Source organism: Aulostomus chinensis, chromosome 20, assembly GCF_037954235.1.
Source record: "Aulostomus chinensis isolate RoL2024-O1b breed Wild chromosome 20, RoL_Achi_v1.0, whole genome shotgun sequence".
NCBI lineage: Eukaryota > Metazoa > Chordata > Actinopteri > Syngnathiformes > Aulostomidae > Aulostomus > Aulostomus chinensis.
This window is the reverse complement of record NC_141339.1, coordinates 18,206,177-18,221,711: the sequence shown is the minus strand read 5'-3', so window position 1 is coordinate 18,221,711 and position 15,535 is coordinate 18,206,177.

Genomic DNA, 15,535 nt, shown 5'->3' with positions numbered 1-15,535 from the left:
ACTTCGAACATCAACCACACTTGGCTTGCTTTTCTGCTACTTGACCATAGGACCCCAGCTGTCCTGCCACCTCTCCTCCATGTAGAGGGGGAGGGCAGAGAGAGAGACTTATTCAATGCACCTCTTACTTTTGAAAAAAAAGCCTCCAAACATACAGATCTGAAGCGCCACAGCGTGTAGCACCTGCAGACGCAAAGAAATGAAATTCAACTTAGAATGGTTAAGAAAGGTGCGAACTGAAACTATTTCCTGTAAGTAATAACCAAAAGTGTCTTTAACCTTTCCCAAGGTCAAACAACTAACTGGATGTTGATGGAGCAAAACTTAAAGCCCTGCTACCTTTAAAGATCCCGTTTGGAAACGGAGCCAAAACGTACGACCAAGGATCGAACCAAGATGGATAGAGGAGAGACCTTAGGGAGCAATAATGGTTGCTCTCAGTGTGGTAATCAAACTAATCTCTGTCTTGTTGTTTTACTTGTTTCCTGTCTCTAATGCACCAACAGAGGATCTTTCTTTGTTATCAATGCGCTCCCGTCTCAGAATTTATCATTACGGAGGAGTGACAGAGTTTAAAATCCATAGTGTCCCTCATTATTTCCTGTCTTGTTACCATGGGATACAATTTGCACTAAATCATTTGAGTGCCTTCCCAGTTTATGGAACTGAAACGACACAAATACATCAAGCTGAAATAAACAGTCAAGGCTATATGATTGACAATTACACGCGTACAGTGATATAACCCTTCATCTCATTACACGAGTGGCAGATGCACAAAAATGAAGGATCGAAAGCAGACGCTGCTTTTGTGAGGGGAACACTGCTTTACACGCCTTTTCCATGCATATCAAATGTGTTTCAGCAATTGGAAAGCATAATTTAGGGCGGAGGAAAAACAGAGGAGCTGCTCTTGGAGGCAACCTAGCCAATTAATTTGCAGCTCAGATCTCAGAGCCTCACTGGAGAGGTGCTAGGCTACATACCAGTAGGCTAATTTGTGCAGCAGGTCTGTATTAAATATATGCATGAGGCTAATTCAGTTAGTGTCGTAGCCCTGTAGCTGTGGCGAATGCGGCGCTAGCTCCCATTAGCGATGTTTCTGCCTCCAGTGGAAATCAACACAAGTCGAGGCCGACGCCACTTTTTTGCATAAAGCAAACAAAATTAAATTTGCTTCGCTAAATCAAAGTGTAGAGCCAAATGTGGGACTCTCTCTCTCTCTCCCTTTTCCCCGCTGTCTCTCGCTCTCTGTATGTCTGTCTGTCTGTCTCTGTCTCTCTCTGAGGGATAAATTACTCCAGAATCATAAAAGAGTAAGAGAAAGAGGGAAAAGAGAGATTTCAGCCGAGTGGGATTCCCCCTCCCAAACAATCCCAGCATGCTTTTGCTTACTGAGATGTTGGCTTATGTGTCTCCAGTGTGCTGTGTTTCTCTGAATTTGTCTGTCTATGCATGTTTCCCCATGTCTCTTTGGTTGCGCGATGCATGTACTTGTGTGGTTTTGTCAGCCTGAAATTTGTATGTATTTGTAAGAAAATATCTATACAAAACCAGGAGGACAAAATGGACTTAATAAGGGTGCATTTTTCTTTTTCTTTTTCTTTTCAAGTGCTTTCACAACCCAAACTTACTTAAAAACATCCAAAATATGTTTAAACATATAACAATAAATCAGACTTGAATCAATTTTTTTCCAGAATCAGAATAAAGTGTGAAAGTTAGAGGTGATTAATCCTGCCAATTCATACAATTTAATTTGTGTATCTTGGTATTCAAGGTGTAAATTGAGGTTGAGAGTTAGGGTCTGGGTTATGTTGTCCACTATAAATATAAGTCAATGTGTTCTAACAAGGATAGCTGGGCAAACCTGTGTGTGTGTGTGTGTGTGTGTGTGTGTGTGTGTGTGTGTGTGTGTGTGTGTGTGTGTGTGTGGAGAGAGGTAGAGAAGGAGAGAGAGAAAGTGAGAGAGAGGAGAGAGAGAGACAGAGGTGTGGAGGGGAAAGAGCTCCTTGCAGTATACCGCAGAGCGAGTCTGAAAAAAAAAGAAAAAGAAAAAGGAAAAAAAAAAAGGCCGCTTGGCTGTTCCTATTGAACTTGACCTGCGGGCCAGATCAATGTATGTGTGTGAGAAGACAGCCACTGCGCGTGCGTGTGTGCGTGTGTGCGTGTGTGTGTGTGTGTGTGTGTGTAGGCATGCACCGACGGATGTGTGAGTGCGTGCTGCCAGATCAATGTGTCTCTGTGTGCCACGGAATGAGCGAGCGCACTGATTACCCAGGGGTGGCGGGCGGGAGGGCGGGGGCAGGAGGAGGAGGAGGAGGGGGGTAGGGATGAGAGGATGGAGGAGGAGGATGATACAGAGGGGAGGGAGGGAGTGATGAGATTGAGCAGAGGACAGAGCTGAGGCCAGGATCAGGAGAGAAGCTCAGCTCATTTCATTTTCATTTTCCCTTCAGTCGAGCTGCGTGTCGGGGCATTCCACACGGATGAGGTGCCAAAATTTAGATCCACAGCCAGATGGCATAGATCAGTCGGGAAATAGCAACACAATCTGACTGAAATGGGATGGGTGGGGGGGTCACTGATCCATGCTTCCGTCTTTTGCCTCCTTCCTTCTTTCCCCTTTTTCTGTAAAGTACCTGAACATTTATGAACCCACGTGACCAGCGAGATGCCTCTAGTTTACAAGGTAGACATAAAGCTCTTCCTGCCTCAAGGCCACTGACAGAATTTTTTATGTGTGTATCAAGACATTTGCTGTCCGTGTCCTTGTCTGCGTGTCTTGACTTCTTTATACATTTTCATGGTTAAGAGTATGAAGGACTGTGACTCAATCCGAAGAGCTGCAGGGGCTCCTCTCATCTCTCTCTCGGTTTGGTTCCCATCACTAGCAGCTCTGTTTGCAAACCCCTGCCCGTGTCCAATCAGCACATAGGCAGTTTAAAGTGTGTGTGAATGTGTGTATATGTGTGTGTGTGTGTGTGTGTGTGTGTGTGTGAGAAAGAGATATAAGAGGGTACTAGTGGAGGCTGGAGGGGTTCTTCTGTCTCCTTCTAGAAGGGCTATATTTCATCTGTGATGTATTTTGTATGTGTACCACCCATGAGCACTAACTGTACACAATGTCCCAAACAGTAACAGTGTGAGGGTGTATGTTTGTGTGTGTGTGTGTGTGTGTGTGTGTGTGTGCACGCGTGCACGCTCGTGTGTGTGTATGTGTTGAAAATTCCCTAAGGGGTTTCACTTTGATCCAAATGTTAAAATTGTAAATGAACTGCTGTTTTACACACACGCAAACCTGTGCGCGCACACACACACACACACACACACAGACACACACACACACACACACCTGCTAACCTGGAGCAGTTAAGTGTTTCCTGCTCATCACGTTACTGATACGTTTACCACTACCAACATGAGTACAACCACAATGGTCGATGGAAGGTTGAGCCATCTCTTGAGCAGCTGTGCTAGCTACAACCAGTGATTTGTGGGAAAAGTTCTTTACTCTGCACTCTGAGATTTTTTTTAGCAAGTAGGGGTTACTTTATTTGAAAAATAGCATGGGGTGGAGTTGGTGGGTTGATGGGACTGAGAAACTGAGGAGACGACATAAGCGCAACCTGACTGCAGCCAGTTCCTGTGCAAAAGTTACTGCTAGCAAAGTTATCTTCCATATTTTGAGGTAAAGCAATAGCTTAAAACAACTTAAAGGTTACATGAATGGAGATTTCGACTACGAGACCAAAACCACTGTTTTTGCGCCAGACTGTAATAGTGTTTAATCTGGTAAAGTTCAGTTTTAAGCACCTCAAGGTTAGACATTATCATTCATTTGGTGCTTTCTCGCTGCACATGCCTTGAGAGCAAAACTGACATCAGTCACAGGGGCCTGTCAATAAAGTTGCACTGAAATAAGATGTAAAATGGTTCCCTCTTCTCTAAGTCTATTAAGTTTTAGGTTTAATACCTAAAATAAGTTATTATCTGGCATGAATTATATCGGTAGATACTGCACGTTTATTTTCATCTTAAAAACAGCGGCTGCTAACAAGTGGCTAAACAAGAAGTCACTGTAGTCACGTGTTGGTGATTTCCTTCACACGGTCTACTCGTAGGTTTGTTAGTGCTTCTACACTTCAAAATCAACAAAGTGCTGTTTATTTGTGAAAATTATTTTTGCCTGTAAAAAGTCTGAAAAACTTTTATTCAGCATGGATGAGACAGATTTTCCTGCTATTATCCAAAATCAGATGTTAGAATCCCATTGGCCGAGGGAACCTCTGGCAATGCTACCTTCCGGATTAGCCAACAAAAATGTCCTGCTGGTACTCTATGACCTCCGGTGTAAAAGCTTTCACATCACCTGTTTTAAACCCAACTGTTATCTCTTTCATGGCTCTAAAAATACAGTTTTTATAACTTAGTGTACTACTTAACTTTATGTGAGCATAACAGTAGAGGATTTTTATTTATTTTTTGCTTGTCATGAATAAATGTGCAAAAACAGACAGCAAATATTATTTGCCCTGATGGCCTACGAGTATCTATAAATGTGTACTCTCATAGATGTGTGGCTGATGTTTCTTACCACCAATGAGAGCATATACACCTCTAAATAATTTGAAAATATAGTGTTTGCAATGAAAAGGTAGCTGTCTACATAAAAACCTCCCTATAACAGATTGGGGGAGCCATTATGTTTTATGTTGCAACTGTTGCTAGTCTTCCAGGGTGTGAGTGTGTTAATGGGATCTCAGGACATCGTATATACTCATATATCACACACACACACATGCAAACACACACACACACACACACACACACACACACACACACACACACACACACACACACACTCTCTCACCCTCCTCCCTCTAACCCCTGTCTGTGTAGCTCTATCCCAGGAGGAAATTGAATTGGAGAGTTGACCCCAGCTGACACAAGGCAAGCACCATTGATTTTTATTAAAACATGAGCCATCGATACTGGAATTGCTTTTGCTTCATGGTGTATCTGCTTCCTTGTATTTGTTTGGCTCACACTGAACAGCATAGTCTGGATTTGCCATTGCACTATGAGATGTAGTACACCACTTATTTTCAATTACATCCCATACGTCATAAATTATTTTATAGAAGCAATTCCAGATTAAATGAATATCTTGTTGTTGTTTTTTTAAATTGGCTCAGGTTCTGGTGGTAGAACTATAACGCCAAAAGAAAATACAAATGCTATGTGACTTTCATTCGCTGAGTTTATAAATATATTAGTCAAAGGACATGTGTGATTTCTAATAACGAATGTATTCAATCCTCTCAACAAAGTTTGAGGGTATTGTTTTCAATGTGAAAAAAAAAAACTAAAAAATTTCAACAAAGAATTTTCAAACATCCTTCCTTATCTGGATCTAAAATGATATGAGTTTTTTTTTTTCTTATTTAGAATACTTATCACGCCATGACACAATGAAACCTGCTACAGGTTTTTGTAATACAATTTTTTTGTATTTATTGGGTGAAATTTTGCACTGCTTACAAAGATGTGCCACGATGATGGCAGACTCATGAGTTAACAAGCTATTTCTTTACAATGTGTCAATATTCAATGTGAATAAATGTAACTAAACATTGAGAGAGAGAGAGAGAGGAACTTAATTACCTAAACTGTGGACTGGACTGTGGAATTTTGCCTGGTTTATTTGCAATGAATTTGTGTACAAGGAGAAACTCATCAACCTGGCATAGAAGACCCACCGTCTACGACTATACATCACTACTAGCTTTTCAGCAGAATAGCTGCATCATGACAGGGCAACAAAGATTCTTTGATATAAGTGTATGATCTGTCAGCTCAGGTACTTGATACAACACACCTTCTCTCACATACATCAAACACAGGAACACAGCTGAAATCCAGAGCAGAGAGGCTGTGACGGTGCATACTGATGCCCAGCCAAGAGCACCCTGCTGGGCTTAGCTTGATCCCGATGCACCCTTGAATGGATATGCACCTCCAGAGACGCACTCTGTGGTTAACCCCAAACATTCAGCATATAAATATAAATAATATATACAGACATACACACACCTTAGAGGGACCCCTCACAGCTTCAGCTCTGGGCAAAAAATTTGATTTGGCTTTCAACACAAGCACAGACACACACACATACACACACAAAATTCACTGTCACAAAAAAACAAAGCACAGCGACCCTTACCTGTTCGTGTGTGTGCGCGCACGCGTGTGTGTGTGTGTGTGTGTGTGAAGCTGTCTGGTTGCAGGGACTTCACCATTCCTCTCACTCTCTTTCCCTCGCTAACACATGCTGATCGACACTCATATTTCCTGTGGTAACAAGCATGAAAATGGCCTCATAAATCCAAAGTGGTTTTATAGAGACCACATGAGTGGCTTAAAGGAGATGTGTTATGTAAATAAAACAACACACAATCAGTAATACTGGCTTGTTGCCGCCACCAGGTCATAATGACTCAGTGGGAGACTTTTAGTGGAATGCGGCAACAGTTTGATTAGGTGAACATAAATGCGCGAGTGTGTGTGTGTGTGTGTGTGTGTGTGTGTGTGTGTGTGTGTGTGTGTGTGTGTAGACACACTCCTCCACTACATAATTTGATATTTCATCACAAGTCTCTATCCCAGCATGGCGTGGCTCTTTGCAGCTTGCTATGGTCCAATGATCTGTCAGCAGAGCGCAGGGAAAGGCAGAGCCAATCCACTTCCCTGGTGTCACGTACAAACACACATACCAGTCACACTGTTTATTAAAGGTGAAGGAGCAAGGAAAAGATGTGTGTGTGTGTGTGTGTGTGTGTGTGCGTGCGTGTGTTTGTGTGCGTGCTTGCATACAAAGATAAAATGGACTCACGCACAGACGAGTGTTCAGTGTGCGCTACATTTCCACTTTGATACACAACTTTAGATCCACATATTCAGTCATTCACACACACACACACACACACACACACACACACACACACAGACACACACACACACACACACTCACACCCGCACACACACACACACACCCCAACAGCTCGCCTTGCTCCGACCCGTGATGGATTGGCTGCACTCCTGCCGTGACAGACGAGCGATGGATGGGGAGCTGAGAAGATGAAGGGAAGAAAGGGAAGGAAAGGGGTGTGTATGTGTGTGTGTGAGTGCGTGTTGGAGGAGAGAAAAGAGCTGAGCGCAGTGGTCTTGGTGCCAGGGAGGATCTTACATGGGGCCAAGCAGATCATTTCCTCCTCAGCAGCACGTGTCATTTCCTCTAAACAAACAGCCCTTCTGTGGACAGGAGCGAGGCGGCAGGCCTGTCCACAGAAACTCTCCCTGTCCTCCCTCCGGCCTCCTCCTACATCTCTATACGTGTATGTGTGTGTGTGTGTGTGTGTGTGTGTGTGTGTGTGTGTGTGTGTGTGTGTATGTGTACCAGAAACCAAACCAAAAGTGCAGCATCAGTATGTGTCATCAGTCCTGTAGGGCCTCTTCATCCAACAAACTTTAACAGCTCACATAAACTTCTTCCAATGAATGACATGGCAGCACAAGAGATGCTGGAAACCAACTAGCCCCCCCCCCCCCCCCCCCCCAATTCTCTGATTCCACAATATTACCTGACAGTTACTGATGTTGAAGCACCAGGAAGCAGGAGGCAGATGTTGGACATACTGTTGAAGTCCCGCTTATTCGACACATCACAAGTATTTTCCAACACTGAACGTCATTTCAACAAGCTGTTTTCAGTCAACAATGATAACCTTTTCCAAAAAGAACAACCTTCAACCTCATAAAAAAAAATGTTCTCACAACTTTGGCAACAAGTTCTAATGAAGTCAACCAATGTTTAACATTTAGGGAATATTTTAAGAACATTATAGGATTTCAAATAATGCTCCTATACTAAAACAAAATGTTTGAACTGCAAAATTCTGAGGATGTTTTAGGGATGTTATTTGATATGAAATCGGTTGCCTCAGCCAAGATTTTTTGAAAGTTTGAAGAATGTTAAGAAGAACATGGTGGGAAAAATATCAAAAAGTTACCGGCATAAAAAACATGAACAGAATGCTGCAGCTATTCTCAGAACATTTCCAGAACAGGACGTTTCCAACTGGGTCTCTACTGGTGTTCTTTCCATGACACTGAGACACAATATTCAGAGTTCCTGTGCCACAACCAATGGAATGCTACATTGAGAGGTCATGGGTATGTCTGTGTCATCAGGAAGGCAAATCAATGACAGAATGATTAGTTAATTAATTATGGCCAAAAAAACAAACAAAACCTTATATCAATAATCTTGGCATTGGTGTGTGACTGAGTTTGGGTCCTCGGATTTGTTACCCTAAATCGCATTTCCCGCTTCAAGCAGGGTCTAATGACAACGTGCGTTCTAGTGTTTTTGGAAGTCGAGCCATGTGAGCAACCCTGCATCGGTTTCTGCTGGTTCCTGATCTTTATGAGTACAAGAATAACTCCCAGAAGTTCTCCTTCAATTGTTAAAGCTGTGCTAAGACCACCGTCAGATCTACGAGCTAAAAACACAGAGCAGAGAGCAATTTTCATCACAGTTCAATGGAATTTCATCCAGAAAATGTGCCGCATTAGCATCTAGCACAAGTTTGATTATTTGTAATAGATCTACTGTTCGAAAAACAGATCAAATGATTGTCAGTAATAACTTGCCAGAGCAGTAAATCTTTCCTCATATCATTAGAAATGATTATGCAGTCTTTCGGCGTGTGGCGTGTATCAAGCTCAGCATCTTCGCCTGTATTTATTGTCTCTCTCTCTTTGCTGTTCTTGTTGAATCATCTCTCGGATATCTTCCGTGTCTCAAATGGGATGATTAACATCAGTGTCAATCATGTGTCTCTGGTTTTTGTCAGTGTGACAAAAAAGAAAAAAGAAAACAACAACCCAAGAAGAAACTGTGCTGTATCACTGCTCAGGCATTTTAGATAATAGATTTATTGATAAAATAATCAATTGTTTAATCTCTTGAGGCAATCATCAAGCAGCCAAAACTAAAATACAAAGACATATCACATACATGGTTGATAGTGCGTCTTTCTGCGTGTGCAGGCTGCGGATGCCTATACCACCTGTCGTTATTGCACTAAATGGCCATGTTAGGCATTGTGTCAGACATGATTTGTGTTTTCCAACTAGGAGTGTGTTGTGTGTGCAAACCACCAATTACGCTCGCTTCTAATTACACACTTAAAGACGTAATTAGGCTTGCCTGTTCCATCGCAGGCACAAAGAGATATTACACACTACACCGAGACACTCTGTGGAGGGAGAAGGTTCACACATGGGCGAGCAAACACGCATACACATGCATTTTAATTAACATTTTAATCATGTACGCAGAACATATATGGGGAAGTAGCTGGAAACAAATATAATGCCTCATTTTTGGCTTCGTGTGCTTTGGGTTGAGTTCTTCTTACAGCTGCATGGTGATTACAGAAAATTAATGCAAGTAAAACAAATACAAAAACAAAATAAAGCATTTATTAAATAGCTCTGAAATGGAGGGGGGGGGGGGATTACCAAGGAGACACTGTAACATATTGTTGATGTTGGAAAACACTTGAACAAATACAACTCCACTTTTAACAATCCGACTGTGTGATTTTTATATAAATGTAGGGAAGGTATTTGATATGAATTGAAGCTTAATTCATTAATATTCACTGTGTGTTTATCATTATGTTCTTCAGTGTCTTCATGGATAATTTGCAACTTTCCTCCATTTCCTTCGGATTTTTCCGCTCATATCATTAAATGTGTCATCTGTGCTGTAAATGTGAAGAAAATACTTCAAGTCCTTGCACTTGTGTTTTTTTACACACGTATAACGGATTTTTGACCGGATGAAAAAAAACAATCACATATTATGACATCATAATATGACCCGTCTTGTAATGGTGGTCAACTACTAACTACTACTAATATTACTACTACTACTACTACTACCACTACTGGTGCATTCCTGCAACTACATCACCACAGCAAAAGGCAAATTGATTGCCCCAAGAAAATCTGCAGATGTTAGGTTATGTTAGCCAGAAGGGTAACATTAGTTAAAACTGGCTACACGAGCAGGACAAATGTACAAAATCAATCCGTGGACTATCCTTTGACATCACTTTCCCCTGCGCCGATGAACAAACTAAATGGTTGTAAAATCATCGCTGTTCTAACTTTAGGACGCTTGTACGTCTTCTTGCTTCATGACAGTGGGGGAGGCTGCTATGCACCACCTACTCACCAGGATAAATTCGGGGCTCAGTATCTTGCTCAAGGACACTTTGACAAGTTGGAATTGAACCAGCAACCATTTCATTAAAAGACAACCTCCTGAATCATTTCAACGAAGGGACTCATTTATCTTGATCTTTCTCACAAACGCTGCTGTGCTGAGCGATGTCAAATCGTCTTCTCTGAGCTCTCAAAAACACTTCCCAGAGGTCGGAGCTTTCCTGCCTCCCAGTTGCCCGCAATAAATACTCCATTTTGTTCATTAGCTGCTTGCTAACTGTCAGTCTGCCATTTGGTGCAGGGCAAGTGTGAAAGAGTGGGTTTATCTATTAGCTCCGTCCACTAGAAACAGCTGCCTTTCGCATCTGGAAATGACGTGAGAGCAGTGAACCAAAACAGTCCCGTTAAAGCTACAGAGCCGGGTAGGTTCATCACTCCAGGTAGCACCTCCCACATGGCAAAAAGTCATTTCATCCATTTCCAAATATTAAAAAAAACACTTAACAAGTGAACTTTAGAGTGCAATGTGTCCATCTTTCATTTTTAACAATCAGGATGTCCTTGCGTGTACGCTGCTAAAAGTGTTATTCACTCCACTTAGCATCTCCTTCCTTCATCCTCTGTTCCCTCTGTCTCAGTAATAAAAATGCCACTGCCTTAAAAATAACCTCAAAAGTCAATAAATGTGATCAAAACAATGATATGACACCCTGGGAAATCACAGACAGAAGAGTGCAAACACACCTAATCGTTACCTCTACAAGCATGCTGGGGCTCTGAGGCGCTGAGCTACAAGAGGAATGAGACACGAGCCTTCGTCTGAACCTTGAGATACGAGTAGGGTGTGTGTGTTTGTGTGTGTGTGTGTGTGTGTGTGTATGTGTGTGTGAGTGTGTGTGTCTGTGTGTGTTTAGCAGCCCTCACTCTAGCTGGCTGCTTAAGAATCCAGTCACATCTCTTGCTAGCAGGCAGGCAGTAAGGCGCTTTCACGCTCACAGGTTTGCTTTGGTTGGGTCTAATACCCCTTTCTTTCTGTGTGTGTGTGTGTGTGTGTGTGTGTGTGTGTGTGTGTGTGTGTGTAGTTTATGCATATGCCAAATCTGATGGCATGTTTGTCTCTCTCCCATATTCTTTGTTTCTTTACTTTCTGTTTGTGTGTAGCAGTTGTGTGTTCATGTATATATATGCAGTTTGTGTGTGTGTGTGTGTGTGTGTGTGTGTGTTTGTGTGTGTGTCTGTGTGTGTTGGCTCTCAGCAGCACTGATAAACCCACTTAGACTCTCCCCTGATCTGTTCGCTCTGGGCTGGCAGCCCCCTGCCTTACACACAGACACACACACATGCACACACACACATACACACACACACACACACGCACGCACGCATAGCCCTCTGCTTTAGCTGCTAGCTGATCTGTGACGGCCTGCCACTCAAACACAGCTCCGTTGAGACACTGCACAAAGGAGGAGGAGAGGAGGCTGGGAGTGCAGGGAGGAAGGGGGGAGGGGGGTGAGAGAGAGAGAGAGGGTATCAGTGTCTTTCCTTCGGTTGCCTGCTAGCTGCCGCTCTCTGGCTGTCTCCTTATCGCAGTACTCCTCACTCTCCTCCAACTGACTGGCTTTGGCAGCTGCTCCTCACTCCCCGACTCCCCTCCCCTTTCCTCTCCCTCTATACCCCTTTCTCTCTTACCCCCCCCCCCATTTCTAATTCCTCCTGTCTTTATTTTCCTACCTGACCGCATGTCAGTTCATCTTACTCTCATTTACTTCTCCAGACAGGGAGACTTAGCAGAACATGAAAGAGAGAAGACGAAGGAACAGAGGGAGCACGCGTCATGGAGACGGTGTGAAAAACGATTTTTCAAACACACACAAAAACACACACACTGTGTAAAAACAGAGGAAAAACAGGGTTTGTTGAGAAATATACTGAATACACAGCGAGGGAGGACAAGAAGTGTGGAGGTGCAGACAGATGAAGAGCAGATAAAACAGCAGTTCTCATACCTGTGCAGTTTTTTTTAGGCTGCTGTTGTATCAGAGAACAGAAAACCATATCCTGCAGCTCCAGAGAGTCCGTGCTGTGCAGCTCTGACAGTTTGAATTTCTGCAGCGATCCCAAACATCTATTCCCTTACAATTAGGATAGTTCACCCAAACTGAAAATAAAATACTCTGTGGTTGTCGTGGAGATTGTTTTCTTCAGGTTTTAAGATTTCCACCTTTCAGTTACACGTGGTCCTCATCAGACATTTGCCTGATGAAGACCATGCGTGGCTGACACATTTTTATTTTGTGGTTAATAAAGTATTAAGAGCTGTTCTCCAGTATGCTGATTTTTTTTTTTTCTTGATGTATTTTAATCCAGCATCTGGCCGTAAATATGTTGGATGTGCCTGTTATTCTACTTGAGATATCCACCTTTTCTATTTCTCCTACCCAAATACAAATTATGCTAATCATCATCATGGCCTGTTACTATCACTTTGGAACTTTCTATGGATGACAGCAGTTTTTATGGTCACCGTTACATCGGTGGAATGCATTTCCAGGGAAATGTATCCACCGAAAAGCAACAACAACAACAGCAACAAAAAAGCAGTTTCCCTTTATTGAACTGGTGTGATTAAAACTTAAATAGTTACTTAGCGATGGAGATATGAGTTCTTTACATCTGTATGCATGTTAATAAGGGGTAAGAGTTTCATTCACATGGCTTCCTTTAACCACCTACAGTCAGCTGACAAGGAGAAACCTGGATAAATGAGTGGAGAAACATAACCGATGCAGATTTCCCACGGGTATACTACAGTGTACAATTCCAGGTCTGCAGTGCTACAACTGCATTGTTGGTGTGCTATAGTGCATCACATGTTCACTGATAGATCAGATTCAAGCCCACACAAAATGAGTTCCCACGTTGCTCATCAGGTTCCTCGCGACCAGGTAAAGCGCTGTGTTTCTCACTACTTGAAATTTGTGCATGGGTTGACATTCCAGTTCAGGAGGAGGCATACTGCCATTTTTTGTTTTTTTGTTTTTAATTGGCTGAGCTGGCTTTTTCCTGCTAGCTTGCTGCTAACTTTAATATTGACTAATAATTTTTTGGGATAGTTCATATTCACTTCCAAAAATGTTACAGGACCAGAAAGGTCAGATTCAAGTATTTAAATGTGTGATCTTGAAATAGTGTGATGCTTTAGAGCAATTCAGCCACTGTTTTACAGCCAAAACAGTCACTGCGGTCTCAGCCACGGCTGAGCCAGCTACTGCTTAATTGCAGCTCACAGAACTTTCCAAACGTTATCATACCAAACAGATCAAACTGTGGCAGTGACACAAGTCATTTTCCAAGTTTTGTGTGATGCCCAAAACAGTCAAACCACCATTTTTACAGCTGAACCTGAGCGATGTGATGTCCGTGATGTCATGATTAGAGCTATCGCTTTAACTAAAATACATCTCACTGTAGGACCGCTTCAAATTTATTGCTGCTATTTACTTTCAAAATACTGAGAGTTTTCAAGTGTTATTCAAAACACGACATAATGTTTGAGTACTAATTTTTTTTAAAAGCTTACTCCGCACAAGTACTGCTTTCTGTGACGTACTTGCTACGACTCCTGTCAGTACGAGGGCAGCCAGTAGAAACAATGAGGTAGCAAATTGGATGGAAAAACTAATGTTTCGAGTCTGTTTGCCACCCCAATCAGTGCGCGCTAGTATACTTCAGACTACTTTTATGAAGTTTACCCTGACAATACCTACTAAACAGACAGGCGGTCAAGCCCATGTGAAGCAGCTGCTCCCTGAAAGTCAGTGGTTCGAGTCATAAGGGAAAATCCAGAATGACTTGGTGGATCATGCCAGCTTCTAATACATGCATTTAGTTAGCTACTGCTTCAATTGAACTTTTGTATTTATCCAGTTTGGTAGATGGCATTGTCATGAAAAACTAGGGTCCTTTGAATGGGGGCCTCTGACTGCATGTCAGATCATAGATTCATTAAAAATAGAGAATTAAAGCGTCGTTTTAAACATATCTTTTGCTGGGATTTTCAACACTACTGAAAAGCCAACTCTAAAGTAGCATCCACCACCCAGTACCATGAGAATGAGGATTGTGCAAATATCAGAAAACAGTGTAGGACAACAATCCAGATGGAGGAAGTTCATGGGTTGCTGCGGCAAGAGGAAGACAAAGGAAAGACGCAGCAGAAAGCAAAGGACAAACAGAAATCGAGAATCAGTTATGAGCCGGGTTGAATGACAGAAGTAGAGTTGGCATTAAAGCTGAGTTAAGAGACAAAGAAATGAGTTTGCGGTGGAAGCGAAGCAGCATGCTCAGCAATATGGATCCATAGCCCTTGGTTAGCAAAGACAGAGAGAATTCTTCATCAGCACCTCGACGGCTGCCAATATTGCCGTGTCATCATTGCTCCGATACGCCTTTCTCTTCATCACTGCCATCATCATCGCCTTTATCACTCATCAATCTTGTCAATTCACAATGTAAACGTGTGCATCGCTCAATACGAGGGAGCACAAAAAATATTCACTTTCTAAATGTTGGTGAAGTTCATCCCTTTAACTATTCTGCTTAAAGCCAAGTGGGAGACGCCTGGAGCTATTGGGCATCTTTCCCGGTGCCAGTCTCACACCTGCCCCTGGCAAAAACTGAATACAAAACTCACTCTTGCAGGCTCCCTCTCCTTCCTTGTTTCCTCTGTCTCTATTTCAGTTTTTAATTAAACAGAAGCAGAGGGCTGCAAAAACCTGCTACTAATTACACAGCTACTGCCCCTCTCTTTCTCTTCCTCTCTCTTCTGTTTGCTTGTTTCTCCTCTCCTTTCACTTCTCTGTCTCTTTCCTCCTCGGAGCTACACTGGAGCTCCGCCAAGAGCCTGTGGAATTGCTCACCAGCTACCACAACGGGGGAGAGAATCTGACTGCCTGTATGCACACAAATGCCAGAATTCACATTCACACACACGCATGTACAGACGTAAACCGCTCGTTCATAAGTTCAACTGTGCACGTGTTGATTCACCATCCCGCTCTGTCAGTGTGTGTGTGTGTGTGTGTGTGTGTGTGTGTGTGTGTGTGTGTCTGTGTGGCTAAGACGAGGGTGATCAGCTCTCGAATAAGTGAGAACACTAATCATATTTCACACCGACACAAACACAATCACATCTGTACCTGCTGTGGCCCGCCCTCTCTCAGAAGCTTCCCTTTGC